We start from the raw sequence: 18544 nt of genomic DNA on the forward strand, positions 1-18544 counted from the left end.
CTGTACAGACAATTATTAATGCTACAACTTTTATAGCTGGATGCCTTTCCTATTACCAACGACTTTACAACATGGATTAGGATTAACAAGAAATAAACATTAAAGATGTTTTGTTCCAAGCAGAAACAGCAGAAGCTACTTAAAGATGTTGCAAGCTTTTTTCCTGTTTCAGATACAAAACAGTTCTTCATTCTACACTTTTGTGTTCTTAAGTTGACAATGTTACGATCAATTAAAACATTGATATGACATATAAAGCTATATAATTTAACTGAGGATTGATATATGACCAATAACAATAGTAATGGACTTGGCTATTAATCAGGATATATGGGGCCTTTTTCACTTTCTTCTTAATGTCCCCATTAAATATATATGTGGCAAGCTGGCAGAACTGTTAACATCCTTATGTTCTGAGTTCGAATTCTGCCAAGGTCAACTTTGCCTTTCATCCTTTCGGGGCTGTAGAAAATAAGTAATGGGGGTCGTCGTAATGGACTAACATACTCCCCTAAAATTTTTCAGGCTTCGTGCCTATAGTAGAAAGGATCAAATATACACAAACAAACTCTGTTTCACTTCTGGTCCACATATGTTTTGCTGTCATTCCTTTTGAGAGCTCCCAGCTCTCCTTTCCCACATTTTCCCTACAAATGTCAACCTGTAGAAATTCAAGATGAACATCAACTGCATTGATCGTCGCATTAATCTGGGCAAAAATTACAAAGGTCAGGACGCTGCCCCCTCCTCCTCCTCCACCTAAAAAATATAAGCAAATAGTATTTGATATTCATATTTCAATGAATGGAAGGCATCAAATATTTCTGCAACCAGCTTCCTCCACTGCATTGCACCCATCATTACTTGCCTTTGGCACTTTCCCTCGTTTGTACTTAATTGCTTCATTGAAACTATAATGCTGCTATATTTCTCTTTTACTTTATTCGTCTCTTGAGAATAAGATTTGTATTTTGTGTGTGAAGCAATACGATATATTGTCAGAAAATATTTCAAAGACTGCATGGAAAGATTAAATGTCAGTTGGTTCCATAAAATTAAATTTTGATTTTGTGTTTTGTGTAAATGTCACTTTATTTGGAAATGCGAAAAAAATAAAAAGACTCCCCAGACAAATATCTGCGTCAATAACTTTTTGATTACCTTATGTGTGAATGTCTGTACATTCACAATGTCTGCAACATCTGCCTACCTCCATCTCAATTATTCTTTACTTGACAGCAAAATGGTGACAAGTTAAACCTTGTCCATGATCTGGTTTTGATCTCTCTGGCTGGGTTCTTTTGCTCTTTCTGCCAATCCCTATGGCCTGGTTTTTCTTCTGTTAGAACTGAGATTCTGTGTAGATCCTCACCTGCCAACCCTAAACCTATTTGATGTTTCACTCCACAATATACATCATGACAACCAATGCTTCACTGTACAGACCCTTACCTAAAGATTGTATCTGTGTCACCAAAGGATTCTGTCCTTAAGGAATTTGGTTTCTGTCTTTGCCTTTGCAGTGACAATAAGTCAAATCCATTCCTACAATGTTTCTACTTAGGTTTTGCATCATTTTACATGAAGGAACTCAAAGGAGAGCAAGAGAAAATAAAAGAGAGAGAGAGAAACAGACATTCATGGTAAATGAATGGTGGTGATGGCAGTGGTGACATTGTTGCACAAAAATAACTACTAGCACTAACATGCAGGTATTAAAACATAAGGTGTGTTTATTTTAAATTTCAGCTCACAAAAATAAATTGTTCTCTGTCAACTTACCACAAAAGCCAAAACCACCACCACCACCACCACCACCACCACCAGCAGCAGCAGCAGCAGCAGCAGCTCTGTTACTAACACCTTATTGACATCATTGTCACAACGAACTATTCCTTTCTCAATGTGCGTATGTGTATGTATGGTTGTATCTGTATTGATGAACTGGCATTTCTCTTGGTCATTGCAAATAGTTGCTGGACCTTGAGGCGGATCACTGAAGAATCTCTGAGTCAAAAAGCGGTTTTAAAGAAAATCACGGAAAGAAAGGACTTTTGTTTTAATATACGAAGAAGTCAAAGAAATGATTCTGTGAAAGCAAATTAGAAAAGTATTCTTAAAAACCATAAATCAACTCAGCACATCTCTGTAATTAGTTTTGCTGAGTACAATTGTATAATTAAGTACACTTGTATTAGTGTGAGAAGGTTGTTAAAATGAATTTCAGGGCAAAAGCAGTAATGTGAAGTTAGGGAGTGGGAGGGGAGTTAATAAGCAGCTAAATTTAACGACCAAACAAAAGTGTGCGGTTATTGATATTGTACACTTGTCACTGGTTCACTGCAGCAGTAATGATGACATACATTGCTCTGTGCTTTCAAGACTGTTGGAATAAGAAAAAAAAATTAAAAAATTGCTAACTTCAAAACAGGGTGGGCAATAAGAAAGGGATCCAACTGTATGATTCTGCCTCAAGTAATTCCCCACCCAAACTCATGTAAGCATGGAAAAATGGATGTTAAAGAAATAAATGAAAATGTATATATTTTTGTTTGTAATAAGTCTGTTTTTTTCCTGTTTGTATGGATTAAACAAATCTATTATTGAGACAGGGTTTTACAGTTGGATGCTCTTCCTGTCACTAACTTTTACCTGCTTTTCAAGCAAAGGATCTGTTGTGTCAAAAATAGAAGGGTGAGAGACGACCAACAAAAGAGAGAACCAAACTGAATATCACAGAAAGTCCCCACCCCCGTTTTAAAACAAGGAAAATAAACCTGCGTATTGGGCGAAATGGCAACTATGACAAAATGAGAAAAAGGGCCACATTTAGTAGAAAGGATTATCATAACAATCCTTTCTACTAAATGTGGGATCTGAACTCAGATAATAATAATCCTTTCTACTAAAGGCATACAGCCTGAAATTTTGGGGGATGGATCAAGTGGATTACATCGACCCCAGTAATCAACTGGTACTTAATTTTTCAACCCGAAAGGATCAAAGGCAAAGTGGACCTCGGCGGAATTTGAACTCAGAACGTAGTGGCAGATGAAATACTGTTAAGCATTTCGCCCGGCGTGCTAACGATTCTGCCAGTTCAATAATACGTATGTTGTGGACGTGATGATACCAAGTGATTGGTGCGCTTGAAAGTACCAATACTCAACTACTAACAGGACTCAAAAGAAATTGGTACAAATGAAAAGATAGAACTCCTACAAAAATCACCATTGCTTGGAACTGTAATGGTTCTCCGTAGGGTTCCTGAAGCACGATCAGTAAACAAGTGTCGGTGGTTGTGGGCACCTGGCACTTTCCAGATCAACCAACAAAGTAAGCTGAAAGTTTTCATCAAACAATAATAAAAATAATCCTTTCTATTTTAGTCACAAGGCCTGAAGTTTGGTGGCAGGGGGCCGGTCAATCCTATCGACTGATACTTTATCGACCTCGGCGGGATTTGAACTCAGAACGTAAAGACGGATGATATGCCCGCGTGCCAACGATTCTGTCGGTTTAGACATTCGGCAAGAAATGGAAACAAACTCGAAAGTATTAAAAAATCTTTTTTTTATTTAAATAATAATAACCTAGACGAGGCAGCTTTTACGCTAGTCATGGATATATAGCAGCTCGCGTGACTTCAAAAATTATTTGGTAGTCTGGCTCGCGGGACTTTCTGAATGGCGCGCCAAACGAAAATTTACTTTCTCGTTTTTCTAGTAATGCGGGCCACCTTACGACGAGCCATGTCTCATGCGGCCCACTCCTCAAAAAAGGTTGCCCACGCCTACTCTATGCAGGCATCAGAGGTGCTAGAAACGGCAGCTAAATCTTCTTAAAATTCCACCCTATCTTTTGCGACCGATTACTCGTGTGTATAGGTCTGCTTGATCCCACTTAACCAGAGCTATGCAATAATTTGTATGACGAAGATTTTTTTTTATTTCAATGTATTTGTTGAATATATGCGTAAGAAATATTGCAGTCGGACCATTTAGAATATTTTCCTTTAGTTCTTACCAGCATCGACTTCACTTTACATTTCTCCGAGGGTTCTTAAAACAAGTTAGTAAGATACAAGTGGAATGAACAGCATTGTACCTACACAAGATAAACCCCAAACACTATTAAGACGTCCAGAAAAAAAGCTCTATTACTTAATAGTTCGCAGGTTGTGCTTTACGTCACAAGGCTTTGTGCTGTTGACATGATAACGGTGCTGACGTATTTAACGGAAAATGAAACGTTTTCACACGCTCGCTTGTTAATGTTTAGCCCAAGTGTTGTTTGTTGAGCGACTGTTCGACTTTTCATGATGTTATAGTAGTCGGCTGATGGCACTGTGTTGATTTTCTGTGGACGAACAAGTCATAGTCAAGGCTCGACCTGATCGGAATTAAAAGAAAACAAAACTATCTTAGCAAACAGCCCATTGGTAAGTGTTGAAATTTATTTCCCTGTCACTTACACCACGGCTATCTACCTCCCTTCTTTTTAATCTATCTCTATGTGTTATAGGACGATATGGCACCTTTTTTTTGACGTCTAAGATAAGGAAACGGCCCTGTAACATGCATTCACTAATTCCCTGACCATCACCTCTAACTATTCAGACTGTAAATGTACACAACTAAAGCATTTGTTCCCCCAGTTCCCTGGTTGACTTTAACTGAACAATTAAGACACAAAAAGTACTCTAATTTCTCACTCACTCTCTCTCTCTCTCTCTCTTCCACATACTTTCTGGGCATGAAATCTCACCCTTTCTTCCTCTCTATACACTCACATAAACATACTCTGTCTCCGGTCAGATTCTCACGCTATATCTCACAAATTATCTTTGGCTAAACACACACACACACACGTTTCCTAACTCTCCTTCTCTCTCTCACTCTTCACTCATTCTCTGCTTTTCTCCTCACACTTCCTTTAAACACACGTATGTCTACTACTGACCCTTACAGCTCTCATCCTCAATACAAACACACAGCATTCACAGACGAACATATTGTACATACTTTATTCATTCACATTCTACTTCCTCCAACCTTTTTTGCTTAATACAAACCTCTCTTTTACTGTTTTAAGCGATCCATTATGAATATATATCATTACACAATCCAACAACAGCTGGATGGAAGCGCCAGCATTTGTAAAGTTTAGAAAATTCAGAATTGCATGGCTCCCAGCTGGTTGCAAAAAGTGATAAAGCCATAAGGTTTCAAACGACAAATTACCCAAGAATTCCGCAACAGCAAGAATGGTAACGAACTAATTGCAAGAAGGAACCTCACCAGGTGGACCAAACCAAACCAAGCAGACTCTCACGCAGCCGAGTAGAAATACAGATGAAAATACGAGAAATGTCTGCGCGCGTACACACACACACACTTAGAAAAAGAGAGAGAGGGGGTAGAATATATGTAAATGTGTTTATACGTGTTTGTGTGTGTGCTTGTGTTATTGAATGAATATGTGTATGTTTTAATGTTTGTTTTTTTTCGTTTCTTTCTTTTTTTTTTAATTTCGAAACAATACTTCAAGGATCATTCAAGGAATTTATGTAGAGAATCATTTATGGCTACAAGAGAAACATTGAAAGTGACTTCGAAGTTTCAGGTCGTTCGCCTTGGCCACACAGAGACATGCAACCATCTCTCTCTCTCTCTCTATGATATTGAAGCCAGTCCAGTGGCATGTTATGGACCCGCTTTAATAAACTAATTCACTTTACTTTGGTATTGAGAATATTATTTTCTAGATTCGTTACTCAATAACGGCTGTGTGTGTGTGTGTGTGTGTGTGTATATATATATATATATATATATATATGCATGTATATATGTGTGTGTGTGTATATATATGCATGTATTGGCTCATTGCATAAATAACATTTTTTAATACTTTTTATTTTTCAAAATTAACTTAAAGTTCTTTTTTAATCTAAAATATACTCTCCTTCATTTTCTACAATACTCTTCCCTCTATCTGGTAGACTTGTAAGGTCCCTCTTCCAAAATTCTCTTGTCCGTAACAAAAAACACTCTTCCAGTACTGTTCTGACCTCGTCTACAGAATTCATATTTTCCCCATCCAAATGATTTTGAAGACTGCAGAATAAATGATAATCAGATGGGGCAATGTCTGACGAATATGGTGGGTAGGGCATCGTTTCCCATTCAAACTGCTCCAGCCTTTGGAATGTCGTCCTCGCTGTATGAGGCCGAGCATTCTCCTGGTGGAAGAACACCTTTCGTATTCAAACCAAAGATGGTCGTTTTTCTGCTGGCGCTGACTTAAGCCAGTCAAGCGGCTCACAGTAGATCTCCTTTGTTATTGTTTGATTCGGGTTTAAAAGTTCAAAGTGGACTAAACCTTTCATATCCCACCAAACAGGTAACAACACCTTACGTGGGTGAAGATCTTCTTTAGCCTGGGGTGCCAGTGTTTCTCCTTGCCCAACCCACTGTCCTTGGCACTTGACGTTTTTATAGAGAACCCATTTCTCATCACCAGTCACTATTCGGTCCAAAAAAGGTTCATTCGTGAGACGTGGCAGCAAAGAAGAGCATACATTCACTCTCTGCAAGTGATTAGACTTGGAAAGTTTGTGAGGAACCCATTGACACAATTTGCTGACTTTTCCAATGGCACACAATTTGCTGATGAATCATTGAATGTTCAAATCCAAGCTTTTCTGCTAATTCCTCAACTGTTACAATGGGATTTTGTTCCACCAGGTTTTGCAGGATGTCCTTGTGGAGCTCTACAAATCTTCCAGAATGAGGCCCATCTTCTAGGCTGTAGTTTCTGGCTCGGAATTTCTGGAACCACCATTGACACTGGCTTATGCTTACTGTCCAATCCCCATATACTGCATTAATATTCCTTGCACTTTCCGTCGTGTTGTTGCCTTTATTGAACTCATAAATTAAAATATACCGAATATGCTCCTTTGTCTCTTCCATTATAGCTTCGAAAAAATAAATGTTAAAATAAAACGGCACTCTTCAAAACTTGCACTAAGAATAAGAAGAAGGTAAAATTACAACCTGCTTTTCTAGCAAGTTGATGCAGGTAGTTTATCCCGTCCCTCTCTGACTTTTATCATCATCATTATCGTTTTAACATCCGTTTTTCCATGCTTGCATAAGTTGGGTGGAATTTTTTGAGGTGGATTTTCTACAGATGAATGCCCATCCTGTCACCCATCCATTCCCACACAAAGTAATATTCCCCCATGACCAGACATGTGGGAAATGGACACCATTTGCATGATGGTGACACTCGTTTACAACCATCATGTGATGTCAAAGCAAAGAGACAATAACACACTCCTCCGTGTATATATCTCCTTCATACTCACCACTTGTATTGCTCAGCACCACTGTTCCATGCCTTGCATGGATCAGATGGAGTTCACTAAAGCCTGGTTTCTATGGCTGGGTGCCCTTCCTGTCATCAATCCTCACCTGTTTCCAAGTAAGGTAATGTTTGTCCATGGTCAGACATGTCTTTGTGCAAAACTGAAAACAGCACACCGTGTATTGTAGTGACACTTATTTACAACTATCAAACATTGTCAGGACAAGGGTACAGTAACACACGTGCACATACACACACACACACGTGCATTATTGTCGTCGTCATCATCAGCATCATCATCATCTGCCCGTTTGCCATACTGGCGTGTGTTGGATGGTTTGACATGCTGTGCCAATTTTCAGTGTCAGCTTGGGCACGGTTTCTATAGCTGGATGCCCTTCCTTAAAAACCAACCATTTTGCAAAGTGTTACTGGACGGGTGTTCTCTTGCCACTGGCGCTAGTGAGGTTGGTAAGTAAATTGCAAGAGAAAATCTCTTCCTACTGAGTGGGGATGGGTGGGTGAAGTATTTGAGAGGGGGAGGTGGTGTTTTTTTTAATGCCAGTTGAAAGGCTAAAGTATGATAGAGGGACAAGCATAGGCTTCCTACTATAGAGGAGAGACATGGCTACTCTCCACTTGATATATAGAGGGGAGTGGGAGTAGATGGGAGTGAGGGAATGCCAGAGCAAAGTGTCTGGGTACAAGAAAGTGTGCATAAGAGATGAGAGGGATGTTTTGTTGAGAGAGAGGTAATAGATCTCTGAACTTTCTCAATCCTATCCTTATTCTAGCAACTATACATTCAGAACATCCTCTCCTCCACTGCTATAGTCACCCAGGAAACCAAAACTATCAACTACCTTTAGGAGTCTCCAAGTCATACAAGAAAATCTATTTCCTCCATGTGTCCTCAGTCTCTGTTGCTTCTGCACACCTACCTATGAACTCTGAGGAAGCTTCTGTCAAATGGTCTTCACCAGAAAGCTGGGTTTCTGAAAGGGCTGCTATATGTTGAGATGCACTCTGACATTCAGAATGATCTGCAAGTTCTAGAAGGATTCTTACATTCCAACAACCAATGTTAAAAAAATGTGTTTTTTTTTTATCATCATCATCATCATTTAACGTCTGTCTGCCATGCTGGCATGGGTTGAACAACATGTGAGACGGACATTAAATTAGAATAAAATCTTGTGTTAAGCCTGTGTTTTATTTCTACTTTTGATGGACTGCTATTATTAGCAGCAAATTATCCAACATCAGTGGACAGGTAATTCTTAGAGCACCTTCCCAGACATAGAGTGATTAGGTGAGCAGTGCTTTCCTAACTCCGCCAAAGCAATTGCTATCCATGGAAACATAACAATGTTAGGATAAGCTTCTCATGAGTGCCCAGTGAATCTCATGTGCCAGCGCATGATGAAAGAGCAGGTTTGTGGACACATTCCACTTGTTTTTTTTACAGTTGTTGCTTCTCAATCTAAAATGTAGCTTTGTTGGCCTGCACTCCGGTGCTCAACATCAGACCATATCAGGGGTTATGCTGTGGAGACTTCTGCACTGTAATAGAGGAAGAAAACTACTCATCTATGTTGTTATTGGAAGGACCACAAAATGAAATTGAGGACCTACTAGAAATGATGGTGAGTTTAGGGTGCAGTGTTGATGCAACACATCTCAGTTGTGGCCAATAATTTAAAATGTGTTATTTTTGTAGTGAAACTGAGGGAAACTGAAATGATAAATGGAGAAGGAGTGAGTGGCAGTTGGAGATGTTAACTGTAGGTGAGGGGGAAGTAAAAGCCTTGCAATTACCATGAGATGTAGTGAGAGATGTTGCAATGGCTGCAATAGCAGGAATTTTGGGTCAAAAGGAAACTGCTAAATTTTTTCATAAACTATATTTTGACTTAATTTCGTTGTTTATATTTAAGTGTGTGTGTGTGTGGGGGGGGGGGGGGGAAGAATTGGAAGCAATACATATCTCATGTTGATTTTAAAGTATAGAAGCTCACACATGAGCAAATACACTTTTACATATGCACATGTGCACGCACACACACACACACACGATATAGATTTTTGTTTTCCTCACTGAATCACATATATGACTATTGTTAAGACACCATTTAAGTAGGAGGAGTTCCATGGCTATAAACAAAGTTTGGTTTGATTTTATGACTTTGTCCACAACATTGTTGTTAAAGAGGGTTGATCCAGGTGTGCTGTTATCAATAACTGCACTGCAATGGGGTACAAATTGAAACCAACCTATTTCAAAAGTGTCATCGTCAAAGCTATTTGTCTTGTAAGATTTTTATGGAACAAATGTCACAACAATATTGGTACCATTGAATTGTTGCTTCCGTACAAACATTGTTCCTTGATACAGAACAAAGCACAATGTCTTCACATACAAGTCTAAGACTATTTGAAGTATGACAGGCATTGCCAATTTAGATTTTTCAAGGAATGCAGTGGTTTGCATAGAAAATGTTTCTTTTTATTCTTTGGTTATTTCCAAATAACACCATCATGATTCCTTTGAGATTGCTGTTAACATATGATCTCTCTCTCTCTCTCTCTCTCTCACACATACACAGAGTTTGTCATTTGCAATAATAAAGTATGAATCTGTATTTGTTTTCTCATTTTGTCTTTTATTTAATTGTGTTTGTACAAAGGAATCATTTGTATGTGTATACAATATAAACTGTGTTTGTGTGTTTATATAGTATAAATCATTTGTTTGTGTGTATGTATATCTAGTACAAATCATGTGTGTATGTGTTTATTTAGTCCAAATAATTTGTGCATGTGTATCTGTCACAATATAATTACTTTGCTTGCTTTCGAGTCGATCCTGCCATCAATAGCTTCATTGTTGTTCAGCTGCCATTCATTTCTACTGATTTCCCTTATTGATTCAACATCAATATTTTCCATCAATCATTTCTGTAGGTTTTGTTAAATCGTGGGATATTAAACGACCTTTAAATATCGTTACTTTGATCCTTGAAGTTATTTCATTAACATCATCATCATCATTATTATTACTATTATTGAAGGAGCTCGGAAAACAACCTCAGCACTCTTGCATAATTTTTAAAGGATTGTATGGGCAACACCTGTTTGTTGACCCCTGTCACTGGTGGTGTTGGATGGATTTCTTTCCAAAGCTCTTGTTCTAGTTTTCTTTTATCATTCTTCATGCTCCTTTTCACCGTTTCATCATTATCCGATGCTCCCCCGCTTCCCACTCTCTCAGAATCCTTCTGCTCTGATAATTCTAAAATACAACACTTAAAAACCTAATGGTATATTATTTTTCTATCTCTCTGAAGAGATTTTGCCTAATATAACAATTTTGATAATTGCTATTTAATCTATTAGGCTTAATTGAAACAGCTGTAAGGGACTAGTTTCTCCCCCTGGAGTGTGATGGAATCTGTTTTCTGAGCATCTGTGGTGTCTATTGCCCCTGTGCATCTGCTGCACATGAAAGCTATCTTCTTGGTTAATCTTCCTTTGATGTTGCACCTCTTATGTGTCCATAGCTTACACTGGGTACATCTTATGGAGTTTCTACCTACACCTTTTCTACAGATTGAGCAGGGCCACCTACCTGAGGGGGGTTGTGTGATGTGTTCACCTTCCTACTTAGTAGAACTTTGGTCTTTGCTACATTGACTTTACAAGATGTAGTCTTACATCTAAAGTCAAGATGGTCATGGCTGGAATGTCTTTGTTCATAGATCTGCTCAATCATGATTCTTACAATTCTTTTTCAGTATTTCTGGGCAAATACTGTGTGGGTCGAAGATGAAACACCATCTAGAATCTTGTGTTTTGTTTAAAATTGGTGAAATCAAGATGGAGCCATGTTGACGGTTCTATCTTTTTACAAATAGTTTTGTGTTGGACAACAGCTGAAGGTTTGTGCAGTTGAAACTAAAGTAATTCTGTGTGGTCTATCTTGTTAATTGGTAGCGAAAAGATTGACCTAACTTGAATATATATTTATTTCTTTATTGCCCACAGGGGGCTAAACATAGAGGGGACAAACAAGGACAGACAAAGGGATTAAGACAATTACATCGACCCCAGTGTGTAACTGGTACATATTCAATCGACCTTTAAAGGATAAAAGGCAAAGTCGACCTCGGCGGAATTTGAACCCAGAACGTAATGGCAGATGAAATACCGCTAAGCATTTCGCTCGGTGTGCTAACCACTCTGCCAGCTCTCCATCCTTTGAATATATTATTCAGTTGTTAAGCTGATCAGTTTAGTGATTTTAATACCTGTAACGATGGTCTCAAATTTTGGCACAAGGCCAGCAATGTAAGTACTCAACTGGTTGCTTATTTTTATTGATCCCAAAAGGGTGAAAGGCAAAGTCAACCTTGGCAGAAATTGAATTCAGGTCGTAATGATGGACGAAATTCTGCTAAGAATTCTATCTGGCACGGTAACAATTCTGCTGGCTCAGTGTCTTGTAAATTACCAATTCTTATTGATTGGCAGTCATTGAATGCCGGGGATCAAAGTTAGCTGCTATAAAAAGAAGCGGAACAAAATTATTTCTGTATTTCATAAATAATTTTAAAATAATTTTTGGATCAGTTACAATCAAACTTCTCACTAATAATAGCTTAAAATAAACATATTTTTTTTGTCAGAAACATTCTGTTGGTTTTTAAGCAACAAAAGTGTACAAAAAAAGTTGGGGGGGGGGGGAAGAAATGTAATGTTTTTATTTTGTCTGTAATTTATTCTGTTTAATAACAATTTCTTAAAAAGGTAAAAATAGAGACAGAATGTGGTTGATTAAATAAACCATAATCTAGTTCTTGTTACTTATTGAGAACCAGCAAGGGAGTATCTATAAGGTTGCTCACTCTGCTAGAAAGAGCTGTTAAATCTCTCTCAGGTCACACCTTTATACTGTTACAATAGATGATAATACAGTCTGAGTAAGAAAAGACAAATAACCACAGCTGAAATTGTCTTTCATTATTCATTTGCTGGATCAAGGGCTGACCTAGGGTTAAACACCACCACCACCACCACCACCATCGACAACAACAACAACAGCTTGTTCCTCTTTCCTCGACTCTTTTGGAGGAAACGTGAAGCTGACTATTTTCAGCTCCTTTATTTCTATATTTTTTTCATTTCTTGTAATTCTTTTCTTTTTTTTTTTCTGCTTCAATCTGTCTGTCTTCCTTATTTAAAAAACATTTCCTTGCCATTGAAAATAACATTTGTTGTTGAGCAAACTGCTTTACAAGAGCCATCTTGTCTATTTTTATTCCAGTGTCATCTTTATTGCCATCATTTACCAAGTTCTTTGTTGAGAATAAAATTGTGTCACAGATTGATATTTCCTATGCAACACACTTTCTCGACACCCATTTTCGGAATGTATTGTGCGCCCCACCCAGATCGGTTTTTGTTTTTAAGCTATTTATTGTTGTTAGTCGTCACACTAAAATAGTTGTTCTTTATATCTTTTCTATGAATTATTATTAAAACTTGCATCTTGTGTGAATTGTTTTCAATTCAATTTTTTTTTTTTCTATTTATATATTTTAGCATTTGTAATACGTGCAGTCTCTCTTTCTTTCTCTCTCTCTCTCTCGGCACATTGGTATTGGGATTAAAACAGTTAACACACACACACGTGCGCACGCACATGCACATTTATATATTAGGTGCAGATATAGCTGTTTGGTAGGAAACTTGCTTCCCAATCACATGGTTCCGGGTTCAGTCCCACTGCATGGCACCTTGGGCAAATGTCTTCTGCTGTAGTCTCGAATCAACCAAAGCCTTGTCAGTGGATTTGGCAGAGGGAAACTGAGAGAAGCTGGTCGAGTGTGTGTGTGTTGGTGTGTTTCCCCTTCTGCTGTCACACTTAACCAGATTCCCTTCAGGATGAGAAAAAGAACTAAGACTAAACGACCAAGAGATTTCTTAGAATTCTGGAGGAATATTAAAAGATCTGTCGAAAGGATTAAGAAGGATTAAGTGTGTGGCCGTGCTGGGGCACTGCCAAAGAAGTTTAAGTCAATTGTGAATTGACCCCAGTACTTATATTATTTTAAGTGTGGTACTTATTCTATGAAACTGTTTTGCAAAACTGCTAGGTCACAGGGACATAAACACACCAGCACCGGTTGTCAAGTGGTGGTGGTGGTGGAGGACAAACACACGCATAGATATACACTTGATGAGTTTCTTTCAGTTTCCGTCTACTGTCCACTTTGGCTTTGGTCAGCCTGAGGATATAGTAAAAAACACTTGCCCAAGGGGCCACACAGTGGGACTGAACCTGGAACGGTGTACTTTGGAAACAAGCTTCTTAACCACACAGCCATTAAGAAAAAGTTAACAAGGCTTGGTACCATTGAGGAGGCAGCTGTTTGTTATATCCGGTCAGTCTGTAGCCACTGGCCACGACACCTGTCAGCACTGCCTGGCAGTAAATGTGCACCAAGGAGTAAATATTTCTTTTGTTTTCTTTTGATGATATTAAATATTATAATCACCAGAAAAAACAGGTAATAAGTCACTAATGAGACACAAACCATGTCTGCATTGTTTGTTGTGTGTGTGTGTGTGTGTTATGAATGAAGCTACAAAGCATCTGTCACCCCCCCCCCTCTCTCAAATTAACTCCATAAATCAATTCTCTTACTTTTCACCTTACTATTTTATGCTTACAAAACAATTGATCGGTTGCTTAGTACTTGTAGGTTAGACAAGGTGTTGCATGTCTGTTTGATGTGTGGGGACAAGAAATAACTTCATGGACTTAATTATGAATGAATTAAATGCTGAGACTTTTAATCATCATCATCATCATCACATGACATTACTCTTAATAGCATCAAATCTCGTTTGTTATGTATCTTTTATCTTTTACCTGTTTCAGACATTAGACTGTGGCCATGCTGGGGCACCCCCTTGAAGAGGTTTTAGTTGAATCAGTTGACCCAAATACCCCCTTTTAGCTTGCATTGTTCTTTTGAGTTCAGTCCCATTACATGGCACCTTGAGCAAGTGTGTAGCCTTGGGCCAACCAAAGACTTGGGAGTAGATTTGGTAGACAGAAGCCCAGCATGTGTATATTGTGTGTGTGTGTGTGTCCTACCACAGCTTGACAACCGGTGTTGGTGTGTTTATGTCCCTCTAACTTAGCAGTTTGATGAAAATGACCAACAGAATAAATACGAGGTTTAAAAAAAAATGATTAAGTATTGGGGTCGATTCAACTAAAAATTATTCAAGGCATTGCTCAAGTATGGCCACAGCCTAATGACTGAATCAAGTAAAAGATAAAAGATGTTCCTCTCCTGAAGTAGCCATTTCACAGCTAGGTAGACTTGTCCACTTGAGAGCAAAGTGTTTTGCTTATAAACTCCCAATATCTTGGCATTTGGTATGATTCTCTCTTTTGATGAGGTCATCTGAGGTCACTTGATTTACAAGCCTTTTGGGTGGCTCCTTCTGACAGGGGGCCAGAAGTAGAGAATAAAGTCACCCGTGCAAAAAATACCCAGATATCCCTTCAGGTGGTTTGAACCCACTATCTGTATTGTTATGCAAATACTTTGCTTAATCATTCTGTTTATGCAATTACAACAATAATTGAATACTGCTTTTTTTATTTTTTTTATTTGCAATTTCTGGGTCACATATGGTTGTGTGCTTCACATGCCCACAGCACTCTCATCATCATCATCATCATCATCATAACAGTACATTTACATTGTCACTGGTAGCAGAAACCAACAGACAAACATTGAGTCACGCACACTTCCTACAGACAGCCAGGTTGAATCTCCTGCTGGTGGCTGTTGAAGCTACCCAGAAACCACCTAATCTTTTACAAGTGTAAATCTCAATGCTATGCCTAACACCTCACCCTTCTCTGACCCCCCCCCCCCTCTGTGTGTCACTCTGACCAGATTCCTTTCTACATCGAAAGTCAACAAACAGCAAAGAGTGGAGAGTCGGCTTTTCTTATCTCCCCCATACTTTGCTTCCTTCATGACAATCTGCTCAGCATTAAATTAACACAGACTCTTCAACGAACCCCCCACCTTCACTTCCTAATCTCTCTCTCTCTCACTCACACACACAGAGGAATCTCTTGTTTATTTAACCTTGTATCTGTCACTTTTCTTTCCCTTCTACTTTTGTCTCTTCTCTTCTTTGTCCTTTCATTTTCGCCTCCTTCCCTCTCTTTCTTTCCTTTCTCTTCCCACTTTCATCCCCCCCCCTTTACTCCCCTCCCTTTCACTTACCAATCTTATCCTTTCCTTTCTTTCTTTTCTTCCATACCCTCTGCTCCCCCTTTCCTCCCAGCTGGGAGTACACACAGGTGTTGGTGTGTGTTTGGGGAGACAGAACTGAAATACTTTTTTTTTGTAAGGGTTATGAGGGGGGGATTTAGGAAAATGTAGGATTGAATGAAGAAGAAGAAAGTAAAGGTATTTCAGGAAAGGTATTTGGTTTCCTTGGAGCAGACTTGTGATAAAATGTTCCAGCTGCAACGATTTTGTCTTGTTTTTAGTCATAGTACATCTTGGACTACATCATCCAATATGTCCAGTCTTTATTTTATTATTATTAGTATTATGAAATAATAGTGAAATCAGCTTCAAATCAAACCCAGCTAGCTTAAGACTTGTGATTGGTAAACACTGATTGGGCCTCAGAGGTCATTACAGGGACAGACAGGTGTCCACATTAATGAGAGGAATTCCATGGCCAGGTGTGTTAACTAAAAGCTTTGTTTCATTGGTTATTTCCATGCTGTGGGATTCTGATAATTGGAGAGAAATAAGTTGAGGATGGTCTATTAACTGGGTGGTAGGAATATATTGATAGGGATGTGTTGGGATGGTCATGGCTGGAATTCCTTTGACCTGGTCACAGTTGTTGTTAGTGTTTAGTTCCACCATCACAAACTGCAGAAACAACAAACATGTGAAGAACACCTCTGCATTATAAAGTAATGCAAAAAGCAGACAAAAGTGTTTATTTCATTTATCTTTCACATGGTTTGGTCGTTAGATTGTGGCCATGCTGGGGCACCACCTTGAAATACTTTTTAGTTGATTGAATCAACCCCAGTGGAATTTTTTGTTTCTTTGCTGAACTGCTAAATTATGGGGATGCAAACACACCAACACCGGTTGTCAAGCAGTGGTGGGGGACAAAGACACACACATAACTTATATACACACACACACACACACACACACACACACACACACACATATGACAGGTTTCTTTCAGTTTCCATCTACCAAATCCACTCACAAGACTTTGGTCAGCTACAGCAGAAGACCCTCAAGGTGCCACACTGTGGGACTGAACCTGGAACCATGTGGTTGGGGAGTAAACTTCTTACCACACAGCCACGCCTATGAAATAAAGAGAGATGGTCATGGTTGGATTGTCCTTGATCACAGACCATGGATCATATATATCACTGTAACTACAACAGAACCCCCCCCCCCCCCACCCAAGAAGCAGAGTAACTGCTGCAAAAAAGCTTTAAATGGGAACAAAACCAGAGCAAAATCACATTGACAACCTCCAACCCCACCCCACCACCACCATCACCATCTGAAATGGGTTCTATTAAAATGTAGAGCACAACCCGTCTATTTTTAGATTTAAAACTTGTAAATAGCATATTTATTTCACATGTCAGTACCACATAACATGTAATCTCTCTCTTTCTCTCTTGGTCTCTTTTTCTCTCTCTCTCTCTCCGTCTCTCTCTCTCTCTCTCTCTCTCTCTCTCTCTCTCTCTCTCTCTCCCTCTGTGTGTGTCTCTCTCTCTCTCTCTCTCTCTGTGTCTCTGTCTCTCTCTCTATCTGTCTCTCCTGTCTCTTTCTTCTTCTCGACTCCCCAACCTCTTTATGTCTGGGCTGTCAAGACACAAACTTAATTTTAATTAAGGTGTTTTACATGGATTAACAACAGGCTGTGAAAGCAGGAAAATATAAAAGCAAAAGCAAACTTGTACACACCTCATTAAAGGAGGAGGGGGGGGGGCAACCAAATAATGAAATAAAAACAAATGAAAATGGAAATTTTTTTTCCAAAATTAGTTTTGTTGTTGTTCAGAGCATTTATTAATGTTGTTATTATTGCTAAGAGTCCTTCATACCTCCTCCTTCTCCTCCTCCTCATAATGATAATGATGGAGAAGCTATTTGAGGTTAGTTTATAGCAGTAAATACCTCATACAATATTACATTCAATTAACAAAGGTCAGAGGTTAGTTGTTAATAGATTTAATGGAAAGACCATTTAAAAGAAACTAACGAGTGATGTATGAAGCTAATTAGAGAAGTAGATATCGTTTATCATTCACTTGTTTCAGTAATTAAACTCTGGCCATGCTGGGGTACTGTCTTGAAGAATTTTTTAGTTGAATGAGTTGACTACAGCACTTAAGCCTGAGACTTATTTTATTAATCTCCTTCTGCTGAACTGCTAACTTATAAGGATGTAAACACACCAACACTGGTTGCCAAACAGGGTGGTGGACAGACACAAACATAAAAACAAAGACACATACACAACAGGCTTCTTTCAGTTTCCCTTTATGAAATCCACTCACAAGGTTTTAGTTGGCCCGAGGTAGAATACATTTGCCCAAGGTGCCATGCAGTGGGACTGAACCTGACACCACGAGGTTGGGAAGCAAACTTACCACACAGCCATGCCTACCCCCAAATATATATGGAGTGAATGACAAAAAAAAAACACTGCCATCTTTCCGTAACTAATATCATTTTTATTAGCTCATAAATAGCTGACTAATTTTGGGGGTATGTAAGTGGGGGTGGTTTGGAAAAACAACCTTAATTAGTTTTTGTTTTGCATTTCATTTATTTCTCATACTGGCTCCCATATTGGTGGCATGTAAAAAGCACCATCTGAATGTGGCTGATGCCAGTACCCACTGACTGGCTCCCGTGCCGGTGGCACGTAAAAAGCACCCACTACTCTCTTGGAGTGGTTGGCACTAGGAAGGGCATCCAGCTGTAGAAACATTGCCAGATCAGATTGGAGCCTGGTGCAGCTGATGGCTTTCCAGACCTCAGTTAAACCGTCCAACCCATGCCAGCATGGAAAA

General features: G+C 38.9%; 1 protein-coding gene across 4 annotated transcripts in view; it reads left to right on the top strand.

Moving 5' to 3' along the window:
* The first annotated feature begins 4257 nt into the window (after positions 1-4257).
* LOC106871308 (zinc finger MYND domain-containing protein 11) overlaps positions 4258-18544 on the top strand; it is a 104554-nt gene continuing 90267 nt past the window's right edge. For all 4 annotated transcript variants that reach the window (XM_014917711.3, XM_089356944.1, XM_089356943.1 and 1 more), the window contains exon 1: positions 4258-4441. The gene's annotated coding sequence lies outside the window, so the exon portion shown is untranslated. The remainder of the gene's footprint in view (positions 4442-18544) is intronic.

Source organism: Octopus bimaculoides, chromosome 9, assembly GCF_046866305.1.
Source record: "Octopus bimaculoides isolate indiv1 chromosome 9, ASM4686630v1, whole genome shotgun sequence".
NCBI lineage: Eukaryota > Metazoa > Mollusca > Cephalopoda > Octopoda > Octopodidae > Octopus > Octopus bimaculoides.